This window comes from Herpailurus yagouaroundi, unplaced genomic scaffold, assembly GCF_014898765.1.
Source record: "Herpailurus yagouaroundi ecotype Mexico unplaced genomic scaffold, PumYag 165, whole genome shotgun sequence".
Taxonomy (NCBI): domain Eukaryota; kingdom Metazoa; phylum Chordata; class Mammalia; order Carnivora; family Felidae; genus Herpailurus; species Herpailurus yagouaroundi.
The window spans coordinates 12,751,339-12,772,238 of NW_024412406.1; the positions used below are offsets into that span (position 1 = coordinate 12,751,339).

The following is a 20,900-nucleotide window of genomic DNA, read 5'->3' on the forward strand; positions in this document are numbered from 1 at the left end:
AAAGTCCCTTTTATGTTCCAGGATCCATCCGGTATAGCAAGATGCATTTATTCATCAATTCTCCCTAGTCTCACCCCATCTGTGACTGTTTGAATCTTTTTTTTTTTTTTCCATGACCTTGATACTTGGGCAGAGTGCTGGTCAGGGATTTTAGTAGACTGACCCTCAATCTGTATTGGCCTGATGTTTTCTCATGATCAGACAGTGAATATAGATTTGGGGGAGAATACCACAAAGGTCAATACTGTTGTCATCACACTGTATCATCAACCTTATAATATAGCCATAGAAAGAGTCATTTTCTCACTTCCTTTTTTTCTTCTCCCCAAATGGTATTTAGAACTAAGATCTGGGCACTAGGTATGCTCACGGCTTATAGGCCCTTTTAGGGAACAGAGTTAGCTTCCCCACCCCTGCTTATGTTGAACTTCTTTCTCTGACAGTGAGAAATCTGGTTCTTATTAATACAGTTAATTCACTTATTTGCTTAACCCTCACATAAATGTAAGTTAGTTTCAGAATTGCTAACCCCATGAGGCTCTAATTTACCAACAAGAATATAATTTCTATGTACAGTTCTTTATTGTCTTTATCCTTAGAATATCCAAACACTCATTTCTAAAGTAATTTAGGTCAGTTCCCTTTTCTCTAACCCCTTCAGTGAGGTTATGTCATGCATTTGAAATGCAGTTATAATCTGTCTTCATTCCATCCTACATCCCCCAACATCTTAGTTAATTTTTTTACACTTTGTAACCAACCCCTCCTGAAACTGTGACAACCACTGATTTGCTTTCAATTCTAATAATTTTCCCTTTCCCAGAGTATCATAGAATTGTAATCATGAAATATTTGGACTTTGGAGTCTGGCTTTTTTCACCCGACAAAATGCAAATAAGCCTCATTTGTATTGTTGTGTGAATCAACACTTGAATTGTTGAATCAATAGTTCCCCCCCCCCTTCTTTTTATTGCTAATGAAGAGGAATACAATTGACTGTTTTATATTGAGTTTTCATCTTACAACCTTGCTAACTTGTGTTATTAGTTCCAGGCACTTCTGTATAAACCCCTGAGCTTTCTACATAGACACATTGTCCATGAACTGAGACAGTTTTATTTTTTTCTTTTCTAACCTCTATGTACCACATTTCTTTTTCTTGCCTTATTATACATGATTGAATAGGACTGATGAGACATACTTGCCTTTCTTGATCTTAGGGGAAAAATTTAATGTCTCATCATTCAATATGATACAAGCAAGTAGATTTGTTTTTTGGTTTGGGTTTGTTTGTTTGTTTGTTTTGGTTTTGTAGATGCCCTTTATTAGGTCAGGGAAATTCCTTTCTATTCCTAGTTTGCTAAGTGCTGTTACCATGGAAGAACGTAGAAATTTATTAAATGCTTTTGCTGCTTCTATTGAGATGGTATTCTCTCTATAGTCTGTCAATGCATCAGATTATATTAACTGGTTATCCAATGTTAAACCAACCTCTCTTAATCATGATACATTATACTTTTTATATATTGCTGGATGCAATTTAAAAACATTTTATTGAGGAATTCTGATCTATATTCACGAGATACCGTTCTGTAGTTTCTTTCTCTGGTTTTGGTGTTTGAGTAATGCTGGTCTTGTGGAATGAATTAGTAAGTGTCCCTCTTCTGTTTTCTGGAAGACATTTTGAGGAATTTGGTATTATTTCTTCCTTTCAATATTTGATACAATTTGTTAGGGAAACTATTTGGGCCTGGATTTTTCTTTCTCAGAAGGTTTTTAACTACAAATCCAATTTCTTTCATTGTTATGAGATTATTCAGGTTATCTGTGCTTGAGTGAGTTTTAATAATTTCTTTAAGGAATTTGATGTGTCTTCAAGGAATTAATTAATTACACGTAAATAGTTAAAATCAGAAACTTAACGTTGTTCATATCTGCTTTATTATACCTTAAATTCTGTGGGACCATTAATGATATCTCTTATTTTCTTCTTGATATTGGTAATTTCTGTCTTCTCTTTTTCTTGATTAAGCCTGACTAGAAGCATATCAATTTTAGGATCTCTTCGAAGAATCAGCTTTAAGCTCCATTGATTTTCTTTAGCTTTTTCTGTTTCCAGTTTAATTGATTTCCGCTCTAAGTTCTGAGGAGGAAGACCATCGGATAAAGTAAAAATTTCACTACATCTTCTCAAGGGTATATAGCGTGAACATGACTTATCATTGTTGATATTAATCTTGATCACCTGGCTGAGGTAGTGTTTGTGATGTGTCTCCACAGAAGACTTACTCTTTTACTCTTCTCTCCCCTTTCCATACTGTATATTCGGGAAGAAAGTTTACAAAGTCCACCCTTAAGGAGTGGAAAGTTATGTACCATCTCCTTGAGAGTGGAATACCTGTATAAATTATTTGGAATTCTTCTGTATGAGGATTTGTCTATTCTACCTCATTTATTTCTTCACTTATTCACTAATTCATTTATCAGTGTGACTCATGAATATTCATGTTATGTTTTGGGTTATAATCCAATACAATTTATTCTGTTGCTCAACTTGCTCTAGCTCTGGTCACTGGGAGCTTTTTCGGTTGACTTTTGTGTCTCTTTCACACATCCCATCATTGTTGGTTTTATGTTTTTTAGTTTATGCGACTATAAGATGCTCCAGACTCATCTTCTATATTTCCTGCCCAATCCTAGAATCAGCCATTTCTCTAAGAAGCCCTGTTCCTTTTACTAGAAAACAATTTTACAAGCCCAGATCTGGGTAGTTATACTCGTTGCTACTAGGGTTTTCATTGTTTCAGGCCCTCAGCTAACAGAGCAAGAAAATATGTGTGTGTATCCTAAGCTGTATGTGTGCATTTCTATACGTCACCATCTGTATCTACACTATGCTAAATGTAAGTTCATACTGATGTCCCCAACTCTAATATAAATTAGACCCCATGGATCATTTTAGTCTATTCCTCTTGCTCGTCTCTAAACTCCTTTGTCAGCAGTGAAAAACCTATCTCCCACCATTGCCATCCATTTGCTTAGTTGTTTAATCCCAGGATACATTATAGTGGTATCAGAATTATTAAACTACACCCCTATGGTCAACAACTTTATCAACTCGAGTACAGTCTTACATATTCCACTCATTTCCAAAATTACATAGTTCAGTATCTTTCCCCCCTACACACCTTTCCCCCTTCATACATTTGTAAAGCAGTTGGATTGTCTTGTCCCATTCTGTATTCCATCCTGGGTTCCCCCAACCTGCTATAAGATTTTTTTTTCTAACTTTGCGTACACTTAACTTCACTTTTTGTGCCGTAAAGTTCTGTGAATTTGACAGATGCATAATGTCTCACATCTATCACAAGATCCCCAGTGGAATGCAGAATAATTTTGATGCCCTAAAAATTCCCAGTGCTTCAACCATTCATTCCTTTCTCCTTACCCCTGAACTCCTGGCAAACATTAATCACTTTATTGTTTCTATACTTTGGACTTTTCCAGAATGTCATATAATTGTAATCATGCAATATAGAGCCTTTTCAAAGTGGCTTCTTTCACTTACCAATATCCATTTAAGACTTTTTGTGGGGCAATTATAAGCAAAGCTGCTACAAACATTCATGTGTAAGCTTTTGTGTGGACATGTTTTAAAATCAATTGGATAAATATGTAGGAGTGTGATTTTGGAATTGAAAGATAAGACTATGTTTAGCTTTGTAGGAAATTGCCAAATTGTCTTTTAAAGTAGCTGTATCATTTTTCATTTCCACAAGCGATGAGAGTTCCTGTTGTTAAACATCCTTGCCAGCAATTAGCATTGTCAGATTTTTATTTTATTTTATTATTGTTATTATTATTATTATTATCTCCACTCTAATAGGTGGATAGTGGTGTCTCATTGTTGCTTTAATGTGAAATTTCCCAGTTACAAATGATGTTGAGTATCTTTCATGTGCTTATTTGCAGCTGTCTATTTCTTTGGTGAGGTCTCCGTTAAGATCGTTTGTCCTGTTTTAATTGGGTTGCTTGCTTTCCTATTGTTGAGGGTTCAAAATATTTTAGAATTCCCCTGAGGCTTACTTCCTTTTGGCCTCATGGATTATTTAGAAATATACATTGTTTAATTTCCAAATATTTAGAGATCTTCCAGATATCTTTCTTTTTTTGATTTCTAATATAATTCTGTAATAATCTGAGAACACACTTGGTATCATGTCTGTTCTTTTAGATGTGTTTGTTTTGTGACCCAGAATATGGTCTATGTTGGTGAATGTTCTATGTGCACTTAACAAGAATGTGTATTCTGAAGTTCTTTGATGCAGTGATGCCACTTAAGTCAAGTTGATTGATAGTGCTGTTCAGATCATTTATATCCTTACTGATTTTTTGGCTATTTGTTCTGTGAGCAAGTATAAAAAAAGTGCTGCAGTCCCCAGTGATAATTATGGATTTGTCCGTATGTCCTCTCAGACTCACCAGTTTTTGCCTCGTGTATTGTGAAACGCTGCTATTACATACGTTCACCTTCAGGACTGTTAGGTGCATTCAGAGAACTTATCCTTTTATCATTATGTAATGGTCTACTTTATATCCGACAATGTTTCTTGCTCTGAAGTCTGCTTTGACTAAATTTAACACAGCTACTCCAGGTTTGTTTTTTTTTTCTTTTTTCTTTCCTTCTTTTCTTTCTTTTTTTCTTTTTTTGTTTTGTTTTGTTTTGTTTTGTGGGAGAGAGGAGTAACACTGTTAGCATAGTATATGCTTTTACTTTTAACCTGTTTATGTCTATATTTAAAGTAAGTCTCCTGTAGCAACAGGTAACTGAGTCTTATTTCTATACCCAATCTAATAATCTTTGCTTTTAACTGATTATTGTGATGGTTGGATTAAAACCTATGATCTTGCTAGCTGTTTTCTATATGCTCTATTTTTTCTTGTTTTATTTATTTATTTATTTATTTATTTATTTATTTATTTCACTTTCTGCCTTCTCTAAATTAGTGAGATTTTTATTATTCCATTTTAATAGTTATTTATGCCTCTTATTTATGCCTCTTTTTTTAACAGTGGATAATTACTAAAATAGTTGATTTAAGCATCTGCAATAATCACTTCAATCTCAATGCCGATAGAAGTAATGTGGTTATCAATCTTGGAAGGACGGCGCAAGTCAATGATCTGCATCTAGAAATGCTGCCATGCCTGGATCCTTCACCACCAAATTTTCTCATGGTGATTCTCAGTCTTGGTAGGCATCCCAGCCAGTCCTTTCATTTGAAGGTTCTTTTCCTTTGCACCTCTGGTCCAGTCATGCACACTTGCAGGGATTTTACATCGTGGATGGTTTGGGTGATTCTAACTCCGTGAACTGCCTCCCTCTGATTCCACCAGTCCTTCCGGCATCCTTGAGAGCCATGACTGCCCCACGGCTGCAGCATGATTTCCTGAGCAAGAAGGAAAAGTGGTGAGTCAGGAGCTGGTCTCAGTGTCTTCTCCACAGAGGACTGATACCTCTTGTTTAACATTTAACTTTTAATGGTCTGCGAGTCTATCTGCAAATAACATTATGCCACTTCATACACAATGTAACGATACATTCCCCAATTCTCCTCTCCTTGTACCACTGTTGTCATGCACTGCTCTTTTCTCACTAGGATAAACACATTAATACAACTTTTTGCTTTAAATAGTTAGCTTGTAGAGCAATTAAATATAAGAAAAAAATATCCCGTTGACCTCCACTCTGCATTCTTTGCATAAATCCAAGTATTTTTTTAATCATATCATACCTCGTCTAGCTGAAGAACTTCTTTTAACATTCTTTATAGAGCAGATCTGTGGTTATTAAATTACATTAATTTTTCTTTGTCTTTGTCTGAGAAAGACTTGTTATTTGAAAGGTTTGTTTGAAATTTTATTTGTCTGAGAAAAGTGTCTGCTTCACCTTTGAAATATATTTTTAAGTCAGTTTTTTTCCTCCTTTATAGCACTTTACAGACACCATTCCACCGTCTTCTTGTCTGCAGGGTTTCTACTGAGAGGTCTACTGTAATTATTATCCTTGTTACCCTGATGTAGTATCATTTTTTCCTCCAGTTGCCTTTAAGGTTTTCTGTCTTTGGCTTTCAGAAGTCTGAATATGATGTTCACCGGGGCTGGGTTTTTGGAAAATTCTTACTCATTATTTCTTCAAATATTTTTCATCCCCTCTTCTCTCTTTGTTCTCCTGACATTTCCATTTATGCCTGGGCTGTATCACTTGATATTGTCCCACAGCTTTTGGATGCTGTGTTCTATTTTTCCACATTTTTTTTTTCTCTTTGTGTTTCACTTTGGGCAATTTCTATTGATCTACATGTTCAAGCTCACTTGCTGTTTCCTCAGCTATGTCAAAGCTATGTTTTTGATTTGTTGAAGGCATTCTTCATCTCTGTTACTGAATTATTCTTTTTTAGTTTCCGGGTCTCTGCTCAACGTTATCTACCTGACCATGCATGTTGTCTACCTTTTCCATTAGAGCCTTTAACATATTAACCATAGCTATTTTAAATTCCCCATCTGATAGCTTCAACAGGTAGGTCACATCTGAGTCTGGCTCTGTTAACTTCTTCGCCATTGTAAACTGTGTTTTGTCTTCCTTCTTTGTACGCCTCATGTTTTTTTTTTTTGTTGAAAGTTGGACTTATTATACAAGAGGATATATGTGGAGATAAAGAATTGTTATGCTTGGAGATGAGCACACCTTTCCTTCCGCTGAGTTGTTAGTGTAGGTGTTCATTTGAATCTAGTCAGAAGGTGGTCTGGGTTTGAAGCTTGCTTCCTTACTGGCTTCGGATCTCCGAGGGGCTTTGGCATTCTCCTTTGCGCAACAGAGACAGAATTTGGCTCTTCCAGCTCTCCTAGCTGTATTCCACTCCTAACTGTGTTGCCACTAGTCTCCACTGTGTTGAAGAAGGAGGACTGGCAGAAGGAGGCATTCTTAAGAAGCCTCAGATGTAGGCAGCCATTGTGGTCTTGCATCTGGGACATTCTCAAGTATTCTTGCTCCTTCTCCAGAGGTTATAATGGGCCGACACAGAGTCCCACCCCCCTCCCGAGGACCTCTGTCTCCACTTTTGTTCCCGTTTCCCTGCACGTTAAGGCTCTTGTTCCTCAGAGATGATAGCGAAGAGGAGTCTGGCTGCAAGTCGGTAGCGGCTTCTGTTCTTTCCCCTGCTTCAGCCAGTATCACGGGGGCTGTTTTCTTGGGCTTCTCCCCAACTTTCCCTGTGAATTCCTAAAGGAAAATCCTTCAAGAGTGAGACTTCCTATACACACACATGTCTTCAGCCTCCAGGAACTTTACATTCCCACTCGGCCTTTAGCAATTCATTAAACATACCTGGTTGGGTCTTCTTTTTGGCTTATTTGGACTTTGACAACATCTTTCTTCGCAAGCGCTTGTCTCTCCCCACATCTCAGGAGAGCTGTTGCCCTGCAATCTCAATTCTCTCATGGGTTCAAGAAAAGTCATTAGTTTCCAGCTTCTTGACTTTTTTTTTTTTCCTGTTGTGTGGGTAGGAGAGTTTGTTCAACACTCTTCCTCTGCAAGCTGAATTAACAAGGCTTTTTTTTTTTTTTGCAAAGAGGCAATTTGACCCACCTCGCATATTTCTCATAAAAGGGTGAGTAAGAATAGGGTAAAGAAACTGCAAGTTTTTTAAAGGAAAAAAAAAAAAACTGGTTTCCAGTTCCTGCTATGAAATTAACCAGGAGTATGACTTCAAACAAGAGAAATGGACTGGGGCACCTGGTGGCTCAACAGGTTAAGCTGCAGACTCTTGATTTTGGCTTAGGTCACAATCTCACAGTTCGTGAGTTCCAGCCCCAGGTCAGGCTCTGCGCTGACAGTGTGGAGCCTGCTTGGGATTGTCTCTCTCCCTCTCTCGCTCTCAAAAATAAACTTAAAAAAAAGAAAAAAAGAAAAATGGACTAATTTCTTAGGCCCACCACCCCAAAAGGTTCAAATGATATAACTATGTGAAAGTGATCTGAAAAGCCAAAATCATAAAATATCTCATAATATGCAGATATATTAAATGTATCAAAACCCCTATTGAATATATATATATATATAAATAATCAATAGGGGTTATACAATAGGTTTACATCTGGCCACATAAAGGTTCATTCAGATCAGTTCAACATTACTGAGCGCCTACTATCCGCTAAACTCTGTCCTAGTCAACTATTCATCTGAGGAATGAACAGGACGTAATCTGTGCCCTCAAGAGTTTTTAGTCCAGCAGAGAAGACAAATACATGTTTAATTTGATTCAATCATTTAATTATAAATATCTGAAACTAATATCAGTCTACTTCATTTTAAAGGAAAACTGAGTAGGGGCTCCTGGGTGGCTCAGTAGGTTGTGTCCGACTCTTGATTTTGGCTCAGGTCATGATCTCACTGTTGGTGATATCAAGCCCCATGTCAGGCTCTGTGCTGGCAGTGCAGAGCCTGCTTGGGATATTATCTCTCTCTCTCTCTCTCTCTCTTTGCCCCTCTTCCGCTCATTCTCTCTTTGTCTCTCCCTCTCTCTTTGTCTTTTCTCTGTCTCTCTCTCTCTCTCTTTCTGTCTCTCTCAAAATAATAAAAAAAGAAAACTGAGTAACACAATAAATACATATCAAAATTTTTTTTACAATTAAATTATTCCACATTAGGATACTGTTTTAAATGAGAAGAAAATGACAACTACTTCTCTCAAAATATTGCCTTGATTACAACTTCATTAAATGCATAAAAATTCTTCTTACAATGAAAGAAATATTTTACTCTATAAACTATTTGTAACTCAGACATTGTAGTATTAAATTAAATTAAAATTAAACTCAGACATTAAAGAGTTAAAACTTGTCATCACCAGAAAATTACATTAATAATACTTTATCTTTAAACAGAAGCATTTTTATGTATTACTTAGGTAGCTCCTTAAATGATTTACTCTTTTTTTTTCAGTAGGTCATTTATAATTGAGGGATTCCTAAAGCTGAACAGTTAGATGCAAAAACATGTGTTCAGAGTTGAGACAGAAATGGCAAATGGCCACATTCTTAAGATCATGTAATTGAGTCAAATAGGGAATTCAATACCTCAGCAGATGACAAGTTCAAGGATGACCCTGTTTTAGCAAAAGCTAAGTTGGAACACATGAAACCATCTGATTTTGAATTTTCATGTGAATCGTTTTGGAGCACAAGGATTAATGAATGCATGAGAATGTGTCCTTGGATTAGAATGCATTCCTACAGAATGAGAATAAGAAATATGAGAAATATTAAAAAGAAAACAAATACAGCATTGTTAATTTCTTACTATGTGACTAAAAGACTTGAAGCAAAGGATTTGTGTGACTTCAGTGGTGGGTTACTTTCCCACAATGCACCTGCGTCCAAAAGACAACTGTAAATAGTATATGATTCTGTTTAGAGTCAGAAATATTCACAAGCTACCACCAAACTCAACTCAGTCTTCTCTCTACACTGCTAGGTTTGTCTTCTGCAACTAACAAGATTAGAACTTCAAATCTGCTTTTTGGACCAAAAGTAGAATTATCTGAAACCATATACATGTATTTTTATATGTACACAGATATATTAAAAATGTCAACCGCACAATTTGGGAGTATTTTCAGTAGTTAAAAATGAGATTAAATTAACTATGTAATTTAAGACTCAAATGGCACATGGAAAACTCTGTCTTCAGTTCCTGTGTATGATGTCATCAAATGTAATAACAGACTATGAGCTAAATAAATAATACAAGTAACTTAGACCCTGCTTTGCCTTATAACAAGGGCAAGTGAAAGGTCTGCAAAAAACAGGGTCAATGTGAACAAGAGTACCAGCTGTTCTATTAGATAATGTCTTGGATAAAGTCACTCTTGAATGAAATTTTTCACACTTTGTAGTAATAATGCATTGCTATTGAAATGAAAAAAAAAAAAAAGATGACAAATATCTGAGATGGTCTGAAAATGAATTCTTTTCCATGACTGAATTTATCTTCTAAGCCAGAAAAGAATTAGTTATCATTTTTCCAAACTCCCATGATTCTGCAGCAGTTTACAAATTGACAGTGTAGTATTTGTGCAATGAGAACATGTATCCAAAGTGTGAAAGCAGTTTACTACTGTGATCTTACCTCTCACTACAAGGAGGAATAAAAATAAATGAGCAGATACTTTCAAGTTACAGACCTACTTGACAATAACTTGGAAAAATTCGGGAGGTCATGCAAAACACAGACTGATACAAGAATTGTTTCTTGTTCCTTCTTCCAAAAGAATTGTTTCTTGTTCCTTCTTCCAAAAAGTGTTATTCTTTGATCTTCCAAACACTTATCAATTGGTACTGAGAAGGAAGGATACTCTTGCCCATGATGAAAACACAGGTGGGAATGTTCATTAACTTATTCTGATGGCAGAGGTTTTTATGGGGGGTAATGGGATTCTTAAAAAATATATTTTACTTGTGCAGCCAAAAGATGTTTACCAGTTGAAATGGTCAGCTATATAAATGAGAGGTTATTTTGAGATTTTCTTTTTATATGGCAGACTTTCTGTTTAGATGGCACAAAATCACAAAAGTTTGCTAAGTTTCCTTCACCGAAGTGATAACGATCGCTGGGAACTAGGTAGCAGTGTTGAAGTTTTGCTAATAGTAAATCATGTTCTTTATTCGAACTATCGCTTTACATCGATTTGAATTATGCCAGAATTCTGGTCTAGACCATTTGAAATCAAACATGAAAATATTAATTTCTCACAACCAAGACATCTCATACCACAATATGATACGCATGGCTGCTGTACGGTCATAGCCGAGCAACATTTTTTAAGCAGAGAGCAGTTAGTGTTCTTTTCCAAGGCAGATGTTTTCCAGATTTGCTATTGTCACTCATTAAGAAAGTAAGAAGTCTGTGAGTTATGATAATGTGAGGTACGATATTGTATAGGCCATCTCATCCGTAAAGCACCACAGATTTTCTCGGCTAATTCTTTCCTTTGCTTGCTTTAATTGGTTCAGTATGACTGGTTTTCCACTAGTGCAGAGATACTTATTTTGTCTGTATGATAAAATGTACTCAGACAGAGACAATAGGTAGGTCTTGGGAATGCTGCTAAAGTGAGAGGGAAGTAGATATTCTAGTTAACAGGCCTCATTATATATTCAAAAATTGTATTGTTTTAAAGTAATTATAGTGGGAAATGATTTTGTGTGTTTTATGAGACATTTAGCACATACAATTGAATTTAGGGAACAATGTGTATATTTTGAGGAATTCAAACCACTACACAAATATTACCCAACGAACACTTCCATTTAAGAGAATAAAAGAGGTCTTGCTGTGTCCACAGTTTACTGGAGCAAACACAGCTCAAATGGCTTGACAGCATCAATGAAGTACTTAATGAGGAAGAACAAAACTCGGATTATTTTCCCTCCCATAAATTGAGTTTAATGCCTGAATTGTCAGAAAAATAATGTGGTAATACACCATTGGCTGACTGTAATTTTCAACCCAATATATATCCTCTTAAAATTATATCCTTAGCTAATGTGACCTTAAAATTTAAAGTAAGATAGATAAGATATATAACACCTTGTTTAAGAATCCATTGTTGGGGCACCTGGGTGGCTCAGTCAGTTAAGCTTTCGACCTCAGCTCAGGTCACGATCTCACAGTCCATGAGTTCGAGCCCCAGATGTCACGGCATGGAGCCTGCTTTGGATTCTGTGTCTCCCTCTCTCTCTGCCCCTCCCCCTCTTGTGCTCTGTTTCTCTCTCTCAAAAATAAATAAATACGAAAAAAAAATCCATTGTTGACCTGGTTGACATTCCAATCAATTTAAAAAATATATAATAATTGATCATCTTTCTTTCAAATATTTGAGTTGAAATATCCTTATTAAAAAATAGAGATTTTTCAATAACCGCTATTTTAAAATATACTTAAAAAAATTATTGAATCTATAGGGGTCATTAAGTGATGAGTGAGGTTTCTATTTTCCCACAGCAGCGGAGCATATAATCTGTGTGGGGCTCCCAGCTGGCCTGCTCCTCAGAACAGAAACTGCAAACCCACGTTCCAGATTGCCTCAATGTTGCAACATGAGATGACTTAAAGAAGTGACAACACAAATATCTTGAGACAGCCAATGATAATCAAAACGCTATTTTACAAAACTTTAAAGGGGGAGCCTCATTTAAAAGGCACTATTTTTCTCAACCCACTGAAAAATTATGACAACATCCATATACTCATGACACTTCACTAATTTTATGCAAAACACCGAATAAAATATTAAGCTTTATCATACAGAAGACTCCTCATTCATCAGTAACACCCTTCCGCACATAACTTTCAGCAGTAGCCCTTAGGAATTTATATACCAAATGCAAACCCACAGACTCAGCTGTGGGGATGATAATAACGGCTCCCAGAGTTTAGTAATTCCAAGTACAAGCATTGTGCGTGTCTCTCCTTTCTTCCCATTATACTAGAACCATAAAATTTGTTTCCCTCCCAGACAGCCAGCATGTACAGCCAATTTGTTATGATTATGATGACATAAAGAGAGGAGGGGGGTGGTGGCTCGAGACGAAGGGACTTCACGAATGTAGAACACTGACGTCAATATCAAGGGAATTCTGAGGCTGACGGGGATCCCAGATGTCACAGATGAGATTTCTACACAGATGAACTGCTGAGCTCTCAACTGGCTTTTCCTTTTTTTTTTTTTTTTTTTTTAAATTTTTTAAAATGTTTATTCATTATCGAGAGACAGAGAGACACAGCGTGAGCAGGGGAGGGGCAGTGAGGGAGACACAGAATCCGAAGCAGGCTCCAGGCTCCGAGCTGTCAGCACAGAGCCCAACGCGGGGCTCAAACTCACAAGCTATTAGATTGTGACCTGAGCCGAAGTCGGACGCTCAACCGACTGAGCCACTCAGGGGCCCCTCAACTGGCTTTTCTAATGCCCTTCAATGTCAGCACATGCTGAACTGTACTCAGACCTGATCTGAGTCTAGCTTGTGGCCAGGGCTACAGTGAGGTGAGAAAGCCCATGCTGCAGAGGAACTGCAGTCCGCAGAAAGATGCTGAATTTGTTACCTTCTGCTGACGCCATTCGTCTAGGAAGTAAATGATCCTGGCCCCAGGCAGACTGATAGTATCTGCAACAATCTGCAACATTGTCAGCTCTGGAACCAAGAAGAGGCCCCTAGAGTTCATGAGTGCCTCCACAAAGTGGCAGAAAGAAAACATATAATCAAGGCTCTAGATCTCTCTAAAGAAATCCAAATACAACCTACTGAAAGACTACTAGGTAGCAAGCACTGTCCTGGGACACTTGACACAAATTGTTTCACTTGATTCTCAACATGATGTTTTAGTATTCCCTATTTTACACGGAATCTCCATAATCACAGCTAGGGAATGATGAAGCTCTGCTTAGACAGGTTTGTCCGAGCCCAAAGCTCAAGCTCTCCTCACTGCTACCCCACCCTGCGGTAGATTAAAGACGGCAACAGACAACTTGCGACTTTTGTCACTGAGAGATGGAGTTTAATTACCTAATTCCTTCCCTCCTTGAAGCCAGTTTGGCCTGAGTAACTTGCTTGACCAACAGAAATGAAGTGAAAATGACATCTTTTGACGTTTGAGTCTAGGTTACAAGAGGTCTCGCAGCTGACACCCAGGACCACTCGGGACAATCACTCACGAAGTCCTGAGCCACCGTGAAAGAACAGGTGAAGAAGCCCTGAGGCTAAATGGGAAGGATCCCCAGTTGAACCCAGCTTTCCAGACATCCTCACCAAGATGTCAGGCATAAGCCATCCTGGCCTGTCTCAGCCAGGCCAGCCATCAGCTGAACATCTCCAAGTGACCCCAGTTGATACCATGTGGAGAAGAAAAATCGCCTGGCTGATCCCTGGACAAATTCCTGACAGACGAAATCACCAAATGTTATACAATGATTGTTGCTATAAGCACAAAGTTTTGGGGTGGTGGGTGATGCAGCAATAAATAACTATAAAAAGCTTTCTTTTCTTATATAACCATGCTGTGAACCTGAAGACAGTCTTGGGTAAAGACATGGCCTAATATTGTTGAAAAATGGAACATTCTCCTGACCTTTAAAAAACAGGATTTGATTCTTTGCTTTATTATTCAGGTTGAGATATACCTGGATGAATAAAGAGGAAAAAGAAAGAAGAGGAGAAAAAAAGACGCCCTCATATAACATTTTGAGAGGTACCAAAGAGAAAGTGAATTAGGATTCTTTTGACTTGAAGTGACGGAAATCTTAATTAAAGTGCTTTAAACCAAAACAAAAGGGATGTATGGAACGTATTGGCCCATGTAACCGAAAACTGTAGTGGGATGTTGTCCTTGGATATGTCCGATTAAGATGCTCAAAGATATAATGAAACATAGGTTTCTCCCCATCTTGCGGCTTCATTTTTCTCTGGGCTGCCTTCATTCTCAAAGCGACTCCTTCCTCATGGTGACAAGACGGTCAACAGTAGCTCTTTGTTTATATTACACGACCTCAGCTGCAAACTCTCCAGCAAAGGGAATTTTCATTTGTAAGAGGTTCAGGAAAAGATTGTCATTTGCCCGGACTGGGTCACATGCCCTTCCTGGAACCAGTTCCCGCGGTAGAGAAAGGAAATGTTCTGACTGCCCAGGTCTAAGTCGGCACACAGCCCATTAGCATTGGGAGTAGGCCAGCCCCACTTTTACCAGGTGGACTGAGAATCCCACTTCCCAGAGGAATCCTGCGTGCTTTTTCCATCATAAGGACTGAAGGATAAATATTACCGAGGAGAAAATGCACCTTCCAAAGGGCGGTGAGAAGGAAGTACTTATTCCTTCCTCACATAATGCAAATCATGCTAATGGCTTAACTTGGTTATCTCCATTATAGCTACAATTTAACATTTGCATAAAATTACTTTAAACAAACTTATGACCTTCATCTCCTTCACATCCATTTCCCTCTTCCCTCTCCTGTATGAGAACACATTCCCTTGCTCCCCGGGGTACCCCGCTGCTCTCTGGCAACCCACATCCTCTCGCCAAAGTCCTACCTTCCCTGGCGAGTGCCCTGTTTTCCGGATCTAATCTTCTTCCTAAGAACTAGACGACTGCCATCAACTAGTTGAGCCGGTCACCAACCTGTTCTTGGCCCCTTCTTACTGTAAAATTAGGGGACTGTGTAAGTAGCCTCTAATGTACCTTATATAAACAATTTCCTCAGACTTTTCACTGAGGCGAACCCTATAAAAGCAAACCCTAAGCCATGTGCACATCTCATTGCCATGGTCGGATGAGAGGGAGAGACTCTCGTTCTCCGTCATAAATCCACAGAGGGGCAGACGTACGGTCTCCTCCTCACTCTGGAGAGAGACGATGCCAACACTCCCAACCTCTTTCTCCCTTTGCTTGTTCTCCCCCTCAGCGGGGAGAGGTGCTCATCTGTTTGGTGGGAGCCTGGCTTCCAGTAGAGCCTGTGCTCACCTGTGGCCCGGCATCTAGTTCCCTTTGACAGATCTGTGCGAAGGCAGTGAGTTCCCTCTCCTACTCTGGTGCCAGCCATGGTACTTCCTGTCTCTGAATACTAGCCCACGTTGGGAGAACCTACTCCAGTCGGTAGGGATGCTTGCCATTCTCTCTGCATTCCAGTTCCTCCTGCCCTCCAGAAGCCGTCTCTGAACTTCAAGTAAGTGGGACTGGAAGGCTGCACAGCAGACTGGGCTCTCTTTGCAAATACAGAGGTTTTTCTTTGGGTTGGGTGAGAGGAAACCCGATCTGGGCCTCAGGTTTAAGCCACATTTTCCAATCTCGACTTCCCAGAGCCGAGAATTTTATTCGCAACTTCTTTGCCTAAAATGATGATCCTTTGGACCCCCGTTTGGCTAGTGATTCCTCTCTTATGGGTGAGAACCTGACAGAGAGGAGAGGTAATTTTTGGCTCTGGTCTACCTCTGACAGCCATTTCCAAACTACTTGCACATTTGTCCTCATCACTTCATTCTCCGCCTGCCTTGTAGTACTGCCAGGCAGGGATTATTCATTTTAATTTACAGCCAAGAAAATAGAGATTTAGAAAGTTAAGAGACTCAACCCTAGTGGGTTCGTGGCAGAGGGGGACTAAACTGAAGTGATCGGACACTGGAACAGAACCCCTGACTTTGAGGTTCTCTGTTCTCTTTGAGGTTCTTTGTTCTCTGACGAGAAGAATAACTCGGTCAGCAGTGACTACCTATCCCTTGTACAACTCTGGCAAGGAACTGTTCTAAGACCTTAAGAGGTCGAATCCTTATGTACTACGGAGGATGTAGGCAAAAAGAAAATCGTTCAGATAACAAAGTATCATGATGTCAGGTGCATGATTTAATTTCTAAGCTACTGTGACACTGTGACCAGGCAGATCACAAAAATAACACGTTGCAGATGTTTTATCCGTGCAGATCTGAGTGGGCGTTATGGAACTCTACGCCCTGGTGAATACGCGTAAGTGTGCTGCTTCTGTTGTTTTTAAGGACATTATTGGATAGGATATTGGATATCACTAGAGATAATGCAAGCCTGAAAGCCTGTCAAATTGAGGCAGCATATGCACCTGCATCCAGCCGTCCACCAGCACAGCCGTTCTGGAAGCTGTCGGTGTTCCCACCCTCCCCCACATAGCTGGGAATATCAAGCCACATGCAAACTGTGTCTGCTTGTGGACAGAGAGGACACAAGGTGACAGCCAGTAAACAGTTAAGCCTTGGCAATCTCACCGCTCCGAATACTAAACCAGACAAAGTAATGAGATCTCTTTGGAAATGGTACCCCGAACATATTTGGCGTAGAGGTGGAATCCTTCAAGAGGAAAATTTTCCCACAATCTCATTGTCTCAAATTAATATCGAAGTATGTCTCTGCATGTTGAGCAACACCAGCGGAAAAAAGAACTAACTCATGACCCGTTCTCTAGTATTCCTTGTCTCATACTAGGAAGTGGTATGAGGTTAAGAAACTATTTTCACTTAACATCCCTTGGTTTTATAGGTAGTTTTTCTATTTCGCTTTGTGTGTGGGTACATGCACACGTGGGTGCGTGTGCGCACGTCTGTGCGGGAGAGGAGGAAACACAACAATCTTGAATATTTTGTGTGACATTGGATCACTTTGTGCTGTGTTTATACTAAAAGAAGGGGCAGTAAAAATACAGTCAATTCTATAGTTCATGGTTTGCGACCAGATATAGAAGAAATAGAATTCTGGAATTCTTGGAGAATGATGACCAAATGTAATCACATGCCTAGTCCGTAGTAGATGCTCACCATGTCTTTGCTGAAAGAATGAATTTCATTTAACTGGGCTCATCACAGAATGTATTGATTGAATACATGTTAAATGACTATTGTCATTTCCAGAGTTGGAATGACTACTGGTTTCCAGAATCTCCACCACTCGGGAGTAGCGACAGACTTGTGCTTGTATGTGAACATAGCTGGGAGATAAGAATAAAAGAAGCTAAATACTTTTTGTTTATTTTTATTCACCTAGGGACTGTTTTGTAAAAGTATCAGAGAATATCAAGTTGTATAAGCATAGATGCAAATAGTTAAGCCCACCTCTTCCTCTAAGTAGCTTTTCCTCTCGTATCTGGAGGGAAAGCCTTTGAGTCGCAGCTGTTCCTACACCCACTTCTCTCAAGAGAATGTTTCAGCCCCCGCCAGGGAAAGTCTCACTGCAGACAAGCTATTCAGAAGATGAAGAGGCTAAAACACAAATGCACAGGAGAGTGTTTACCTATGAGAATGTGTTAAACAAGCATTTCGAATCCCTGCAGCTAGCTGTTCCTTGGTTCCACTGGTCTGCCTGAGTCTTGCATCAAGGGAAGTTAAAAACTTCAGAAAAGACTGAACACGAATTCCTCAACATATTCCTCTTAACATTCTCCTTCCTACAGGTGAACAGGAGAATTGGCACTTAATTTATTGCCCTTATGATTGGATCTAATGACATACATAATATATATCAAGATTCAGTGGGAAAGGGGATGATGTCAGCAAAAATGGCAGATTAAGGACCTCCAAAAAGTCTTTTCTCCATAAAAGCAATAAGAAAACTCACCAAAATTGTCAGAATCAATATCTTCAGAATGCTAGAAATTAACCAAAGGCTTCCAGCAACCTGGGTAGTATTTTTTTTTTTTCTTTTAAGAAAAACATCTGAATCTTGGAAAGGACTGTGTGATTTGTGGCATTTTAACTTACCCTATTCCCATACCTCCTCTCTGACGCCACAGTAGCCTTGAAAATGGACAGCTCAAAATCACAGTGAAACCCAGCAGCCTTGAAGCCACTGGAAGGTAGAAAATGGCACTCCTATGAAAGTTCATTCCAAGAGAATTGTCATTATTTGACCTGTTAGTTCCTGGAAGACCCTACTTGTAAAGATGTCTTTATTTAACCTGACTCAGAGCTCATTCAGTGCAAAAAAAATCTATTCCCCAGGCACATTATCAGAAGCCATTATAGGCAATTGTTTAACTTTGAAGCAGCCTAAAGAGGTAAATAACGGTTGGGGGAAATAATAGGCTAACCAAAACTTTAAAAGGAAAACTCTGGGGAATGAGAATTCCATAGAGGCTTTGAAAAGCTCTGAGATGCTCCTGGGGATTGAGAAAGTCACAAACGCAGGTAGGTCTGTGCACCTTCCCAGAACTGTGCATATGATTAAGAAAGACCTGAAAGGCCCTAAACTCTCACCTCTGGCTGACCTTGAGGTTCTGTGCAAGCAGGAAGTGAAGGCTAAGGCAAAATTGTAAATTATTTGGCCAAGCATTGAAGTAGTGCCCCAACACACAGAGAAAGCCCCTCAGCGAAGACTGGGAGATTTGGCAGTTCAGAAATTTAAGGAAACCTCTGTCCAATCATTAGTGGACCACTATGTGAACCAAGTAAAAACTTCGGTGGCCACACCTGACATACAGTACGGACTTCACAGAATTGATGCAGAAAAGTCATTAAACAGAAACATCAACACACAACAGCAAACCCTGGGAAGGAGGACGAATTTGATTTCCAGAATTGCCACATTATGTTATTTTGAACATCCAGTTATCTACAAAGAAATCATGAGGCATGCAAACAAACAATAAAAGTATGGCCCATTCAGGAGGAGGAGAAAAGCAACCAATAGGAAACTATCCCTAAGGAAGTCCAGGCACTGGATTTACTATACGTGTACTTTAAATTAGCCATTTTATTTTATTTTTATTTTCTTAACGTTTATTTATTTTTGAGAGGGAGAGAGACAGAGTGCAAGTATGAGAGGGGCAGAGAGAGAGGGAGACACAGAATCCGAAGCAGGCTCCAGGCTCTGAGCTGTCAGCACAGAGCCTGATGCGGGGCTCGAACTCATGAACCGTGAGATCATGACCTGAGCTGAAGTCAGATGCTTAACAAACTGAGCCACCCAGGTGCCCCTAAGTTAGCTATTTTAAATATGTGCAAAAAGCTTTTAAAAGAAAACCGTGTCTAAGGACTAAAAAAATTCTAAAAAGAACCCAAAAGATATTCTGGAATTGAAAAATATCCAAACTTAATGAAAAGTTCACTAAAGGGGTTTCAACAGGATATTTGAGCAGGCCAGAAGAACCTAACAACAGGGCCCCAAAATACACGAAACAGAATTTCTAAGAAGTAAAGGAATAATTAGCAAATTCAGCAATAATTGAAGTTGGAACTTCAATACCTCATTTGCAGTAATGGACAGAGCTAGAAAGAAAGTCAACAAAGACACAGAATACTTGACCAATACTATAAACCATGTAGCCCTTACAGATACCTATAGAACTCTGCATGTAACAGCAGTGGAATACACATTCTTCTCAAATGCACATGGAACATTCCCCAGGATAGAATGCATGTTACATCATGAAAGAAGTCTCAATAAATTTAAAAGGACTGAAATAATACAAAGTCTTTGTCCAGTAATAGAAGGACATTTGGGAATTCAAAAATATGTGGAAAGTAAGCAACACTCCTTTAAAAAAAAAAAAAAAAGAGTCAAAGAAGAAATCACAAAGGAAATCAGAAAATACTCTGAAAAGAAAATGTTATACTTAGGTATGGCGTGATACATACAACACATTAAAAATACTTATGAAAAAAACTAAAGACACAACAAACCAAACTTAAGGAATACAACACAAACAGTGCTTGAGGGAAATTTATAACTGTTGTATTAGTCAGGATTCTCCAGAGAAACAAAATCAATAGTATATATATATAAGAGAAGATTTATTATAGGAATTGGTTTATAAGATTAGGGAGGCTGCGAAGTCCCCAAATCTGCCATATGCAAGCTAGAGAACCAGAAAAGTTGGTTGTGTGATTCAGATTGAGTCTGAAGGCCTAAGAAATAGCCCAGCTGATGTCCAAAGGCAGAAGACAGATACCTCAAGCAGAGAGAGTGAATTTGCCCTTACTCCACCTTTTTGTTCTATTCACATCCTCAAGGAATTGGATGACACCCATCTACGTTGGTAAAGGCAGTATTTTTTTTTTAATTTTTTTTTCAACGTTTTTTATTTATTTTTGGGACAGAGAGAGACAGAGCATGAACGGGGGAGGGGCAGAGAGAGAGGGAGACACAGAATCGGAAACAGGCTCCAGGCTCCGAGCCATCAGTGCAGAGCCTGACGCGGGGCTCGAACTCCCGGACCGCGAGATCGTGACCTGGCTGAAGTCGGACGCTTAACCGACTGCGCCACCCAGGCGCCCCAAAGGCAGTATTTTTTAATGCACTCTACTGATTCAAATATTAATCTTCTGGAGACACC

At 38.9% G+C, this 20,900-nt stretch overlaps 1 long non-coding RNA gene across 1 annotated transcript in view; it reads right to left on the reverse strand.

The window, feature by feature from the left end:
- Nucleotides 1–4,995: 4,995 nt before the first annotated feature.
- Nucleotides 4,996–20,900, reverse strand: part of LOC121038133 (uncharacterized) — a 29,115-nt gene continuing 13,210 nt past the window's right edge. The window contains exon 3 of the long non-coding RNA XR_005794179.1: nt 4,996–5,450. This is a non-coding gene — a long non-coding RNA (uncharacterized LOC121038133). The remainder of the gene's footprint in view (nt 5,451–20,900) is intronic.